We start from the raw sequence: 15234 nt of genomic DNA, 5'->3' as shown, positions 1-15234 counted from the left end.
TCAATGTTTCCTTCTAATGAAATATTACTCTTCAAAATCTGTGGCAGGAGTTGTAAGAAGTACCCAGAGAGCTTTGACTTGTACCCTCTTCTGCAGGGCATATGTAATTTGCTCATTTAATAATGATTTTAAAATGTTTAAAATCTAAACAAAACAACAAGTTCCTACTCTTGTATTCAGGTGTGAGTTATACATCTTTCATGATGAGACAGGCACAATAATTATATAAGCCCTTGGGCCAGTATACATGAGTATTAAAGTGAATTATGACGTGATCAGACTGTTAAGGAAAGCCACAGTTATTTTGCAGAAATGGGGCCAAATTCTACTCCCCTGAAACCAGTCATGATGCTACAGAAGTCAGCAGTTACCTTCCTGTGAAATCTGCTCTGTGCAGCCTAATGTAAACTTGGGATTTTAGCCCTGTTGTACTCGTACACTCTGCTGCCAAGAAAACAGCACTGAAACAAGATGATAATTTTTCAGTTTTACATTGCAAGTGTGCCTCCAATGCTCTGTGAGACAATGGGAACAAAAGAAGAGATGACTCGGATACAGAGATTTAAAATACGTGTGGTTTCCAAAAGCAAAGCATAAAGGGGGAAAGTGAGAGAATTCTACAGCTACAATAGTTTGACCAAAGATCAGAGAAGTCAATGGGAGTGTTTCCATTTTTCATTCAGTAAGATTTAGATCAGATCCCTTTGGGGACTCATAATGAAGTTTATTTCCATTGTAAATATACAGTTGATATGTCAAATTTTACTACCATCATGAGAAAAAGATTACACACAGAGTCACAGCCCAGCTGAAATTCACTTGAAAGAAAATTGCAGTAAGTTACTATTGCCAAGTTCTAAAGAGAATGACATTTGACAAGAAAAACATTCATACTTCTTAGATACAATCACTAAATTTTATTCTTTCTGTGGTGATCAGTCTATTGCACTCATTAATGAGCAATCTGTCCCTCTCAATGGCTGATCCTTATTGACCTTTTCCATATCTTCCTCCTGATCTTAGCATATGACTTGACAGGAGGAAAAAAATTATGTATTTTTACACCAACATAGCCAGTGCAGTTTGGATAGGTGCATGGGTTGCAATCAACTTATTTTGAAATTAATTTTTTGGTTGTATTTTATAAATTAGCTCCTTTTTTTCCCCCCCTTCTAGTGAAGAAAAAGCATTATTGCAAAGGTAATAAGTTTTTTATGATCATAAACTTGACTGTCTGATTTATGGCTTTCTTTCTCTGGGTTACTTTTATACGAACCATATCCTACTTCAGAATCAACCACAGCTTTTGTGAAGATCTCTGTACTTAAAAAACGAACAAACCCAACCCAACATGTTATTAATTACACAGAAAATTGGTATGGAAAAGAGTCTTTGACCATATTTACATCAGAATGTATTCTTTCCTGTTTGAAAAATGATCGACACACTTTCATCAAGCACTCAAAAGTCAGAATTTTCAGCCATTTCTACCCATCATAAACATAATTTGGTTCTGGTGGGTGGAATTCTCATTAGTCTCTGAGCTGGCTGGAGTGTTTTGATAACTGAAAAACAAAGTCAAAATCTCAGCAATGTGAAAGCAAGTTTGTTTATATTCCCAACTGACCCCATGGAAACTCTCCCCAAATTAAAAACACTCCAATACATATTGACAAGTTTCACATGCCCCTAACTTTGAGGGATACCATTCATTCTGATTGTAAATCACTAAGCTCTCCCTGTATTTCATATTCTCCCGTTACTGTATTCATTGACAGGATGTAAAGAGGATGTAACAGACTGAAGTCTAAGAAGGAAATACAGCAAAGAGATGAAGGAGTGCTTTTTATCTGCCTGTCTCCTGAAGTCTTCAGATGGTGACTAGATGCCTACAGATAAGACATTTCTTAATCAAGGAGTTAGAGAACTCTGCAGTTAAATGACATTGAGTGAGTCATAGAGGAGATCAGATCATCTAACGAAATCTTCAGTTGTTAGAATATGCATCTCTCTGAATACAGATTATAATTTTCCAGGAGTCAAAGACCAGATCTTTTTAAATCAGTTATTTCAGTGGGAAGAGGGACCTTCATGTCCCTCTCTCAGTGGGAAGAGGGAGCTTCAGGGGACCTACATGTCATTTTCAAAAGTCCTAAATGTTAGAGCTGACCTAGGGCAATGTGACAGAAGACACTGGCTGAAATTCTGTCTCCAGTGAGCCTGAGAGGGAGTTTGAATTTAGCATGGCCATGTTACCACCCAGGGTGTCAGTGGGAAAATTGCCAGTCTAAACCAAGAGAAAGCAATATATTTAACCCCAGAAAGCAAAATAGAAAAGATATTCCAGTCCCTAGTCCCTCATCTCCCCACAAACCCCACCCCCCCCAAGCCAAAGCTATGAGCCAAATGGAGAGTGCCATCAGATTTACAGGTCTGTCAAGGTAAGAGGTGTTCGGGGCAAGTCTCAGCAGAAGACATGCGTGAGGCAGGGAGGTCTTTTTTTTTCTAATACATAAAATGGAAAACTAAGTGTAGGAAATGGGTGCTACATCCATGAGCTACAAAGGCAGTGAGAAATTGCACAGATTGGGCAAAACGAAGTTCATCAGTGGGCTCACAAAATCACAGAAAGGCTGAGGTTGGAAGGGAGCTCTAGAGGTCACCATGTCCAACCCAATCTCAAGCTAAAGTAGGCTGCCCAGGGCTGTGTCCAGATGGTTCCACTTCACAGGGACATCCAAGGACACTCTCCAGTCTTCACCATCACAATTCAGTGATGATTCCATCAGACCTTTCTGCCAGGTGCAAACTCTTCCCCAGCTCACTCAGTGCTGCTCTTTCTCATTCATTAATGGATCTCCCAGGAGGAATTTCTTGACGTGTAGGTAGCTCATAAACCCACAGTTGCTATGAGAGTCAGGGTAGAGCTTAATTCTAGTTACAGGAAACAGGAGGAAGAGGGGAGGACTTTTGGGCTGTTTTATTGTAATTTAAGTAGGCTTCTAAGAGATGAGGAGCTGGCAGTAATGTCAGAGGTTACAAGGAGTTTCCAAACAATTGCAAATCCATATTTCTCCGTCCTCATGCACAACGTGGGAGAAGAGCAGCCAGAGGCAAATGGCAGAATCAGGAGGAGGAAGAGAGCTGTTAGCTGGCTCTGGTTTGTCTCCCCCTCTTATCAGATCTTAACTTCGCAGTAGCAACTTCCACAGCAAACTCCTTTCCAGCCTGACTCCCTAGAGACAGGAAATTTCAGACACAGGAGAGCAGCTAACGAGGAAGAGGAGCAGATCTTTCTGGCTGCAGCAAACTGTGTGGGATCCTTCCATGGCACAGCTTGGTTTCCTTTGCCTACAAGCCTGACAGGCTCCCCGAGATGGATTAGGTTAATTTGTTATTTCTTATTGGGTGAATCCTGACAAACATTAAGACTCTGCTGTGGTTCTCTGATGGGTGCGTTTGTTTTCTAATTGGCCAAATTTCCTCTGCTGGATATGTGTTTCAAACAGCTACAATAAATCAATCCCCTACCCAAGTATTTCATGCTTGTAGGCATCCCAGTGAATGTCACTGCAGTAATTGGGGCCACAATGTGACATAACACAGCACAATTGCTCTACTGAGATTGTTCCACTTTTACATCCACTTATGAACCGCAACAGAAATCTGTCCACTCTTCATATTTTCAATTATTATTTTAACCTTTTTTTTTTTTTTTTTTTGCTTGACAACAAGCTTTTCCATCATTTTAGATGATATTTCCTGCTTTAATCCATCCGGGGTACAATTGTGTGTTCTTTTCCTTGCAGTTCCCAGGGCAGATGGAAGAAAATGGGCATCAGTTTAGGTCGTCTGTGCCAGGAAATATATAATAATGCCGTCATTCTTAAGACAACTCTGCAGCAGGCTCAGACAGCTACAAAGTAGAGCACATGCATGGATTTGTCATCCTGTCTTACTCTTAAACAACATTGGCTTCTTTGTCAGTTGTGAGGAAACGAGGGGGAAAGCCCCTTGGAGATGAGCCACACATTTATTTGTTCCTGAGCTCTGATAGCAATGTTGGCTGCAACACAACCCGTTTTTTAGAAAGGAGAGGTGAGCATCTTGTGCAACTTGCTCAGAAAAGTCAACAGATGTGTTTGACAAATGCATTTTCTTGACACAAGTTGACTTGAGACACCCAAGGATAGGATGTGCGTGACCGCAAATATCCCATGTTCCAGACAGAGCAGGAGTGCTGTTACCTGTTCCCAACAGCCCCACTTCTGGTGTGAAAAAAAGCCATCAAGCATGGGAATGATCTGTGGGCAGAAGTGCCCTAGAACACTACTGGCACAGAGAGAAGAAAACCTTGGGGGCTAAATGAGCAGAAACCTCATTTTCTGCTCCTCTGCACCAACGTCCACCATTCCAGGGTGGTGGACATCTGATGTTTCTGTTCAAACAATGATTTAGTGAGGCTGTGTCTTGTCTCAAGTTCAGCTGAGAGGGGACACTTTGCTCCACCTCCTCCTTTTTCTCGATACTCAGAATATGAAGAGATTCACCTCCACCTTATCTTGTGGACAAGTGAATACAAGTGCTGCGGACCTAAACTCCCACTGGTTCCCACAACATCTGTTTCCAGTGTGCCAGAGGGAAAAAGGTACCTTCAGTGTTGTAGATTTTTCAGTATTTCTGCCTTCATCAAATATTTGGGAGATATCATGAAAATATTTATTTCTAACTGCAAAGGGAGATGCCTTTCACTGGTAGATTCTCTGTTTCTCAGGCCCTGTGAGAGAAACAAATTCCAATGCCAAAAGATGTCATTTAGGTGGTTGCATTCCTCATCCTTATCCGTGCCAGAGGATGGGCTATCTACAAACAGTCTAAATCTGGTCACAAGGACACACAAACAGCACCTGAGGAGCTGTGCTTGCACTGAGACATACACACAGCCTATCCAAGCACTTCACAAGGGGATGGGAATATTTTTAACGCCTCCAGTAAGCACATGTTAAGAGCTCTGGTAACCCAATATGAATTCTGAAATATAGAGACACATCTGTGTCAACCCCTAAGGAGAAAGTGCCTCTGAAGCACTCCAGTAAAACACTTGCAGCCTGTGTGACTTCTGTATTGCCTTCAGATAATCTCATGCTCCCTTGTAACAGCAACCTTGCTGTTTGGGTTGATGTACTTGCAGATCATGAAGTATGAAAATGAGTACTGGTAATATTAGTGCTGTAAGTCCTGATGGCAAAACACATTTCCTTTAAAAATGGAGTGTCACAACTGTTGGATGACATCTAACTGAGTGACACACTTCCACACACATTAGCACATGCTTTGCCGCAAATAGAAGGACTTCATTTTAAGGAAGATCTCTGCAAGGGAAGGGAAGGGGATACCCTCCTTCCTTTTTGGTGCATTAAGAAGGTTTGATTTCTCCACTCCTAATTGTTTCTTGAAATTCATCTCCCTTTAAGGTCAGAGGTAGCATTGAATGCCCATTTCCAGAACTCTTGTGTCAAGGGAGGGTTCTGTATCACAACCCGTTGCATCCCAAGAACAAAAGATGACCGACACATTAAGTGTGTTTAATAACACACATAGCTCAGGGAACATTTGATGAAGCAGGACGGCTCTTTTGCTGTTGCTTTTTCACCAAAGATGTCCCCAGCAAGAGTGCCCAGAGCTACCAGAGAACCCTGTAAAGCAGCTGAAGCCAATGCCAATGTTTAGGCATAATTCAGGTCATCTCATACTACAAAAGAGCTCAGAATAAACCGCATAAACTGCAACCTTTTCCTGTCCTGGACACCCACAGCAAAGTGTCACTGGAACAGAGACTGTGGTGCTCCAGAGATCCCTCCCTTCAGCTTCACAGCTGGTCCCAGCCTCCATGTAATAGATTAGAATAAATAATGATGATAGGGAATTAATAGCTAGCTAATTAAGATTTAGAAAGACCAGCAAAATCATCCCAGAGCTAAGAAGCTTTCCATAGCTTAGGTTTGAAGAAAAGTTGACACATGAGCAATGTTTAGGTTCTAATCCTCCTCTATCCCGTGCTCAGTCTCAGTGAGAGGAACACATCTCTGCATCTCTCTTCTCTTCTGGATTTTACAGTTCTCCTCATTAATCTTGTATTTTTCCTCGTGCGAGTCCAGCTCTGTTCCCATTCAGCCTCAAGGCTGGGACCCTGGAAAATATCTTCTGAATTTTCAACAAGTATTTGTCTCCCTCATCACAGTTCTTATTCCTCTCTTCCCTTAGGAAACATAAGTCATTAAAGCTCAAGAAGGGCTTAACTCAAATATAGGTTTTATTTATAGAATTTCCCCTTCCTCTCCCTCCCCATCTCCACTTTTCTCAGTGTATTTTATTTTCACCAGCTGGACTATCCTTTCAAAAACAACTTTCCTCCATCAATGTTAAAGGAGTTATCCTGCATTCACAGGAAGAGTAAAGATCCCAGGTTTATGCTTCTTTATCATTTAACCAGTGAAAGCTGCAATTTACAGGTTCTACAATCTTTCAAGATTTCCTTAACAAGGACTACTTATCCTTGTCACAAAACCTTAGGATTATACAAGAATAAAACTTTCTTTTATCTTTTCTTCCAGGTGTCCATATGTCTGCAACAGGCAGTCTGGCCAGCTCACAGAAACTTCCTCTCCTCCAAGAACTGCATACTGAGGCAAATTCCCAGCTTATTAAAAAATAGTTCTGTTATTTTGCCATCTTGTTTGTTCTGCAATTCCACTGTATTTTTCCCCTCTCTCTCTTCTCTCTCTCTCTTTTTTTTTTTTTTTTTAATTATGCCTCTGGCTTTTGGAGGGAAAAATAAAAGGAAATGGAAAAGAAAAAAAAAAACAACCAAGAAATTTTTAAGTATATCTTTATTTTGGGCTGTGTGTCACTTCCAAACTTCTGCAGGGATTGATAGGAACATCCCAATATTCAAATGCTATCTGTCCAGTGAAGAGCTGTTTGCATGAAGAATTACACAGAAGCTTCCAAAAAAACCCAAAAGATCTTAAAGTCCATTATAAAGCTTCTCTTCAGTTACTGACAGTAGTGCCTTAAGTTCACTGCTGCTGAACTCTTTTCCAAAGTAAATGAAATCAAAACTGGAATGGCTAAAACTTGAGTAACCCTGTCCCAGAGTTTAATGTGATCCAAACACTCAATTTCAAAGTTTAGCTTAGTTTTAGTTTTCCTGAGTGATTCCTAAGACAACTTTTCAATTCAGTGGTGGATTTTTTTTGGTTGGTTGGTTTCTTTTTTTACCCCATCTTATAACTTCCTAGATTTTGAAGTTGAGATCCGGGAAACTGGTCCTCCAAAATAAAGGAAAATGTTTTGGACTGTGGCTTCATTCATGAAGACATGGAACTGATCGTGATGACGTATTACATGTTTTTAGTTACTACCTCATCCTTCATGACTTTTAAAAGGAAAGGCTTGACAGAATGCCTTTGAATGCTATAAACATATTCTAGAATTTTTCCTTAATATACACCTGTGAAAAAATTGAAAAGACACCAACAAAATAATAAAATTGAAAAGCCAGTGCAACGTTTGCTCGTGAATCACCCCAGTGGCACCCAGCCTCCAACACAGCACTGTTGCGTAGCTGCTTGCAACTTCACTTAATTGAGTTTTGCAATGCAGTTTCACAATGCCACTTTCTAAGGCTTCCTTTGTAAGAATCGTGTTCCCTAGTGTTTAAAAACCCCAGTTAGGCTTTGGAGAGGAGGCTTTCAGCTCTTCCTGGCTTTTCACAGCCTTCCCCTGCTCCGTGCCGCGGGCGGAGCGATGGCGCGGCTCATCCCGGGACACGGATGGAGAGGGGGAGTTGCACCTCCCAGCCCTGACACGTTCTTATCCTTTGACATCCCACAGCGAGCCCACAGCCCTGTTCAGTCACCCACAGCCTCTGGTGCCTGTCCACCCCACAGTGGTCACGGTTTTAACACGGCCTCTGCACTTCTCCCGCGCTGCCACAGCAGAGCCGCAAAGTCTCCTGTTCTCCAGCACAAAAAAAGCTTTTTTGGTAAAATTTTCAACCCTCCTTCCAGGCTGTGATGCTGAAAGGTGGGAAGAGCTCGTTATGCCTCAGTGGCCTGAGTGGGTCCAGTGTAGGTCTGGGAGTACAAGTGTTTATGGAAGGATGAAAACCAAAAAAAGAAGGGGTTTACGGAGAGAGGTATGATGTCACCCGGGTCACAGCCTATTTCTGGAGCTAAGCTGTGAAACCCATGATACATTTTGACACATAAATGTTGCCAAGGAAAACTGATAATATAATTGTTAATACGGTCACAGCCAACTGTTCTTCTGATAAGGAGTTAAACTCTTCTATGCAATACAGTATTTGTGGAACGTAGCACCTAGTCACTCCGTGCTTTCATTGGCTCTGGGATTACTTATATCATATTTAAATAAAAGGACTAGATTATTGGGTACCATAAGAACAATGGATTGCTTATGGTCTTGCAGCATTTATCTTAAGTCAATACAAAAGTTTTGAGTTCTAAAGCCTATGTCAAGGGCAGTGAGACAAGGGCCACATTCAGTGAACTAGTGATTTGTTTATTTTTTAATGCACATTTAAGTATCTTATTTTGGGGGCTCAGATATACTTAAATGATTCCATTAAATACAGATTAATTAAAAAAAAACCTGTGTCTCTCTGAGGAACCAAATCTGATAGAAAATATTAAAGGTTATTATGCGCAATTTGTTCTAGATAAGACTAATGATCAAACAACTTCCTCATCTCTGACATGTCACAATTTTCCCTGAGATAGAGGTCCATTTTTGCATCCTTCATATGAGATTTGTTCCTGGGAGCTTGACAGGGCTCCACAATGTAATTATAGAGTGATTACGAGTAAGTAATACCAGAAAAGAGATACTTTATAAGTGCAGATATGGAAGTGTAGGGATAGGTTCAGATATGAAACAAAGAGAGAGACTGCAGCCCAGAGACATGAAAACTGCTCAGAGGGGCTCAGGACACAGAGGCAAAGAGTGACAGCCAGGACTCAAGGCGTGCAGAGAACAAGTGGAGCACTGAAGGGTGAAGTCTGGGCATGAGAAACAAGTGGAACATCTCTGTCACTTGCAAAAATGCAGGCAGGCCAGAGTTTAAAACATGTTTAGATGACCACTTAAGAGTTTCAGAGAACCAGAAGTCTCCCTGAGTCTTAGACTCTTATGTTCTCCTCAAAAGCTTATAATGTCCTTTTTGTCCATGTTTACAGACAGACACTTTTAAGTATAAGATTACAAAATGGTTTAATTATTTAAATCAATACTTTCTACTCCTTAAATTCTGAAATTGCAATGAAATAAAATGAATTTTTTATCCTGGTCTGTAGTGGATCCCTGCAGTTCATTTGCAGTTATGGCCAATTTACTCTCTTACAGAAAGAAAAATAGGTCTCTGGTCGAATGTTTCCTTCAAACACAGAATAACATCCCTTTACTGCTGCCCCTTCCCCCTCCCAGTGTGAGAATGGAGTGATTGATTTTGGCCACGAACATGCTGTGCTCCTGACTTTGATGGTGTCTGAAGGTCCATGAACAATTCAGTTGGGAGCGATTTGTGCTGGTGTTATTCCCATTTCCCAAAAAGCAGCTTTCCTGCCATGGTGTGATGCTGTGCTGACACTGGAGTGGGGTGCAGGGTTGTTGGAGCTGGGCCTCCATGTCCAGACCCCATCTGGTGGTGCCTGTGCAGAGGTCCCTTGGCTGTGGTGTGTTTTCCCAGCTGCTTTCTTGGCGTCCAGCACCAGCTCTCCGTGTTCAAGCGTGTGTAACACACGATCTCCCCGCACCGGGAAGCGTGATGGTGTGATCAGTGAGCTCCATCAGATGGTGCTGAAGGTAGTTAAGAAAAATAACATCTAAGAAAGAGCCACTTCTACCTCCTTGAGCCCACTTCTTTCTGCTAGAAAGTCTCTTCCCAGGTGTCTCTTCACATTGCCCAGCAATGCCTGCAGAAGAGCTTGTCTTTTTTCCTTTCCCCTGCTTAATAGATTATATCACACCATTTTACTAAACTAGCAGAAAAGTTTGGACTCTGCTCTCCTCTGATTCCCTGCCTTGAGCCAGAATTTCAAGCTTTTTTTAAAATGTACTCTGATTTATCCTTTCCTTCCTCAAGTAGAAATTTCCCAAATAATGGGTCAGGGCTGAGTGGCAGCATGGAAGTGGGTGGCCAGAAGTGTTTTTTCTACATTATTCCTCCTTTCTGAAGACAGCACACAAATTCCAGAGGATTCAGTATTGCTGCCAGCCCAGCATCAGCTCAATCCCGACCTTCACTGCGTGTCGTTCGCCGAGGAGCAGCAGCAGAGTGCAGCCTTGCCTGCTGAAGCTTGGGTTTCTGTGTAATTGGTTCCCATGTTACTGAATTTACAAGTTCAAATTACACACTCTGGCTTCAGCAGGGGCCTTTCCATCGGCACAGTGCCAATCTGATGGCTACGTGTCTCCCATTCTATGAGACCCAGAGGAGCAACTCATCCACCCAAGTTCTTGGGCTTCCTGTCTCTTCTAGCTGGAGGCCTCCAAATCTAAGAAATTAATTGAGGTCTTCAAGTGCTGAGCCTATAGGAAATGCAAAGACTTGGGCAGAAGTTAGGCCAGATGAAGGCAGAACTTATGAGAGGGAGCAGGGCATGGTCATTTGGAAAGATTTAGTTATATATATTCAGTGAGGAGGTTTAACTGGGGACAACGCAGCTAATCCTGAGATGCAGAGATGGAAATTTTGCATTTATACCCTGAATATCAACTGTTCATGCCAGTTGTGGGAATTGTAACACTTGTGGGAAACAGGTGCTTGCTCTCTCCAGCGTTCACAGAAAGACTCTCTTCCCCACAAGCCCCTCAGTTTGCAGAGAAAAAGCTGTTTGTACATAAAGAACTGTTACGCATGTTTCAGATTCTTAATGTCTATGAAGTTCCAATTACCCAGTAAAGGAGAAAAAGAAAAAAAAAGAGTATCATGAGTATCATGTGACCAATTCATTTAAGAAATTGTATGGCCCCTCAACACTTGGGGATCTGTGTGTAGCTGGCCCTGCTATGCTTGTTTTCCTCTCATTACTGACCTCTTTGTACAGATGGGGACTGAGAAGTGAAAAGATGAAACACTGTGTGACAGCCGAGCAGGGAAACTGCGGCTGAGTCATGGAGACAACTCACATTTCCCAGGGATTAAGCACTGAAAGCCACCTGTAGGTGACAGAGGAACCAGACAGGGAAAACCCCAGCCCTCCACAGAAAGCCAGAGATAAGGGAAACATCTTAAGGACTGGTGTAAAGGTAGAGTGAACCGGTCTTGCTGTGTGATTAACTGATGCCCATCAGCCACAGTGTCACAAACAGAAAACATGCGGCATTTCTGCCATTCCTCAGCCCTCAGCAGCCTGCTCTCCCTGGTACTTCTCGAGAGTCCCACCTCTCTCTGAGGCACTTGCAGAGTTCACAAAAATCAGCAGGAATTAAGGTTGGTCATGTTTGCCTTGTGAGCACAACAGATAATGGATGCTGGGGAAAAATATCAGGAAGGCAATGGTAAAAAAAAAGCAATCCCAAATATTAGTCTGGCCTCTCCCCTCGCTCCCTCTCTCCTGAGATACCCCAACATGGCAGTCAGCACCGTGGACTCAGCATCCAGCACCATCAGAAGGGTGGGAGCTGCTGTCAGCAGCAGCTGTTTCCAGGGTGGGATTTGTCTTGGATGGAGAAAGTGTCTGTCTTGGCAGTGTCTGATCTGCAGGACATGGCCCTCCACCACCCCCACATCTCCATCCTCCACCTGTGCCAAGAGCCAATTCCATCACCTGTGCATCCACAACCTAAAAATCAGGCAAGGGCCACAAACAAGGAGGAGACAGAAGTGTGACAGGTAGGGCTGGAGGAAGATGGACAGCACTGGTGACCAGAATAGTGGTGCTACACCCATTAGCAATAATAAACTAATTATCTCTGCCCAAACCACCATTGGTAAAGTGGCTACCACTGGGCAATCCCAAAAGGAGTGATTTCTTTGGGACAACATGGTCAGGCCATGTGTTGGTGGGGGACACTGCTGACCTGAGGCCTCTTCCCGAGTCTCACCCACAACATGGAGGAAATCTCTTCCTCCACGTGTTGGGGCAGATTCCAGCACTTCAGTTCAAAGGCAGTGCCAGCTGAGAGCAGGTTTCTGTTCCACGGCAGGGTGGGGATCATGCTGCTTTCTTGTGGCTGTGGATGGTGATGGAGAAAATAATTCAATAAATCTGCAGAATGTTTTTATTGTCATGTCAACAAAATATTTTCTGCCTCCACAGACTGTGGCAGTTCTTAGCATGCAGCATCCATCCAGTTTTGGAAAACACTTGAAAACCACCGGCAGAATCTCACTATTCCTTTTTTTAGCTCCATAATGAAAAAGCAAACAAGAAATATGCTGATTCCCAAAATGAACTAATTTTTTTTCTGAAGCAATTTAATTTTTTAGCTTTGATCTGATACCAGAACCCAAAGGACTTACTTGCTATTTCTAAATAATGAGTCTAATGTTTATGCTCTGAGCCTGAACTTTTCTGGTTTTGGAAAAAATGTGACTTTACATAAAAGTCCTTTGATTAAGAGATCTGCAGTCAGAGGAGTTTTCGATACAATAATGAAAAGGCCTTTCAGATCGCTCACTCAAACACTGCTCAGCACGATATTACTCAAGAAGGGAAGAAGCCGACAGAACAATCACACTATTAGTCTTTGCTTTGCCAAGTGTTGTGTTAGTCATATTCCTACGGTAAAATCTCCCAGAAGTGGCTCAGAGAAGTCTTACACTGCATGGAGTGATGCATGCCTGCAGACGCACCCTGACCTGGGTGGTCTCTCACACTCCCTCTCTCCTTTGATTGTTTTGTAACCCTCTTTCATTGAGGCTTTAGGAGTTGATTGCTGTACAGAGGCAAAGTGTTTGGAGGAGAAACAGAGGCTATTTCCTCCTGCTATGGTCAGAACTGCCCTGCAGCAGAGATGGTACCTACAGCAGGCTGCAGTAGACTTTTGTTCCCAGCAAGATCACGGCTCAAAGCACAGCTCTTCCCTGCTTGCACAGCGAGATCCCATTCGCTGCCCCATCAGAGCATGCAGGCTGCAGTGCACCCACCTCTCCCTGGCTGCCAGGAGCACCCAGTCCCTGGGCTCATCCGAGCTCCTGCGAAGGTCACCCCGCTGTCCTGGTCCCCGTTCCCCAAGACGTGGGATGGAAAGAGTGACTCTGGCACTTGCTAAGTAGGTTGGAGTTTGGAAGGCGAATGCCTATGTTATTTGTGCAGAACTGACACGTCTCTTTGTCCTGAGCCATGTGGCCCAGATTCCAGCCCTTATATCTACAAAACACGACTCTCGTGCGCGCTCCTCTTTCAAGTCCTTGATTCCAACGGGATTACTCACATGTGCACACATAGCCAGGGCTCTGCAGAGCAGGGGCAAATCCTGCTGCCTTCAGCTGATTTACACCACCACTCTGGAGATGAAAAATCTGACATGTGAGCAGCTCAATGGGAAAAGAAAGATCAACCTGATACCTCCTCTGTATTGTCCTTCCACATTCCCATCTCCACTGCCACTGCGGCAGCCTGCAGGAAGGTCTGCTCCCCTCTACCATCAGAGCGTTGCTGCATGCTAGGGGTTAAAATGAGAAAGCACTTTGGTTTCAGAGATTTATCGCTTTCCTCTTGCTATATTTGTAAAGCTCATCGTTAAGGTCAGCCATCCCCACCCCTGCAGCTGTCTGTACATTTTTTCTCTGGTTCTAGAGCTGTACTTTACTGAGGAAATTTTAATTATTAAAACACACAAGGTCACGCTCTAGATGAACTTGGAAACAGTTCAAATATGTTTCAGGTTTGAAACTATGTAGCAGCTATGGCCAAGTGGTGAGTTCATAACAAAAGAATGGTTAATTTCACACTTCAGATAACATTTCCCCCGGAAAGCGGTAAAGCATATTGGGACAGGAATTATTAAAAGTCGAGAACACTGGAGACACATAATCAGTCATTAGTCCTGATAATTAGAAATTAAAGGTAGGCTCAGGGAGGGGGAAGAGTGGTTCTGCCTGAACGAGCCAGTGTGTGCTCTTACCTTTAAATCACTCTTTTAAAGTTTTTCATCTTCAGAAAGGCACCATGACTTTGTGGACCTAATGTGGGACATCTCGAGAGCTACCCCACAAGTGGCTCTTCTCTGCCTGCTGCAGGTCACAATTCTGGTTGCATTTCATCAGATAACATCATCAGGCCATCACTAGAATTAAAATTTACAAACCGTATTCTGAAATAGCAGCAAAGAAAACATGCATAACCCTCTCCCTGAGTTACCTCCCCCTGTGCATTGGGATGGTGGGAGGAAAGCAGTGGCAGATGTTTGTGGCCTCCCCAGCCATCTGCATCAAAGCTAATCACTGCTCGTCCCTTGCAAACTGCAAAAGAGATTTAGATACAAAAAGTTTTGAAAGACCAAGCCTCCTCTGTGCAGACAGCAGCCTGAAATGGCTCTCTGTGAGCCCTTGTGAGATTTGGGGCTAAACCAGGTTGATCTTTGTTGGTTTTCTTCCAAATCTGAGGCTGTGCCATGCAAACCTCCCCTGCTCCATTAACCTGGATTTCAGTGTTGAGGTTTATCAGCAGTGCTTCCAAAAATGTCTTAGAAGAATGTTTCTGTTAAACAAAAAAAGAACACCCCAAATTCCCCAAACAATCTCTATCTTCCTGGACACTGACATCCAAAAATCAATGCTGGATGTTCCAAATCCTCCCTCAGCAGCTTTCCCCTGGAAACAGCAACAGCCCAGCCCAGGTTGCCCACACATCCTCAGCTGTGCCTCCAGGTCTCCAGGATCACCCTGCACCAGGGGAAAACACACAGTACGTTCAACTTGTGCAGCTGGAGTTGTGAAAATCTACTCAAGAAGAAAATCAGGAGGTGACTGACTTTATGAGCTCATCTCAGAGGCACATGCTACTGCCACCCACGTGTCCCACTTCCATGGCTGGGGGGGTGACACTGGACTCTAGTCTGTGGCTTTGGGGAAATCAGTGACACCCCCAGCTGCTGGGGTGACGGGGAAAGGTGATGCTTTATCTGGGTTATTGCCCTAGCTGAGGGTCTTTTATTTTCTCAGCTGTGCACAGCTATGGACATGCCCACAGTCTGTCTTGGAAT

The 15234-nt window shown here is 43.3% G+C and overlaps 1 long non-coding RNA gene across 1 annotated transcript; it reads right to left on the bottom strand.

Annotated features, from left to right (window-relative positions):
• Positions 1–6873: 6873 nt before the first annotated feature.
• Positions 6874–14473, bottom strand: LOC121669070. The gene is made up of 3 exons (XR_006017601.1): positions 13175–14473; positions 12106–12258; positions 6874–9879 (listed from the first exon to the last, which is right to left on the bottom strand). It is a non-coding gene; the product is annotated as an uncharacterized LOC121669070 (long non-coding RNA).
• Positions 14474–15234: the final 761 nt, after the last annotated feature.

Source organism: Corvus kubaryi, unplaced genomic scaffold (genome assembly GCF_017639235.1).
Source record: "Corvus kubaryi isolate FWS band 111438036 unplaced genomic scaffold, C.kubaryi_AGA036_p1.0 37387, whole genome shotgun sequence".
Taxonomy (NCBI): domain Eukaryota; kingdom Metazoa; phylum Chordata; class Aves; order Passeriformes; family Corvidae; genus Corvus; species Corvus kubaryi.
Note: the sequence above shows the minus strand (reverse complement) of the source record. Positions and strands in the feature narration are given on the sequence as shown.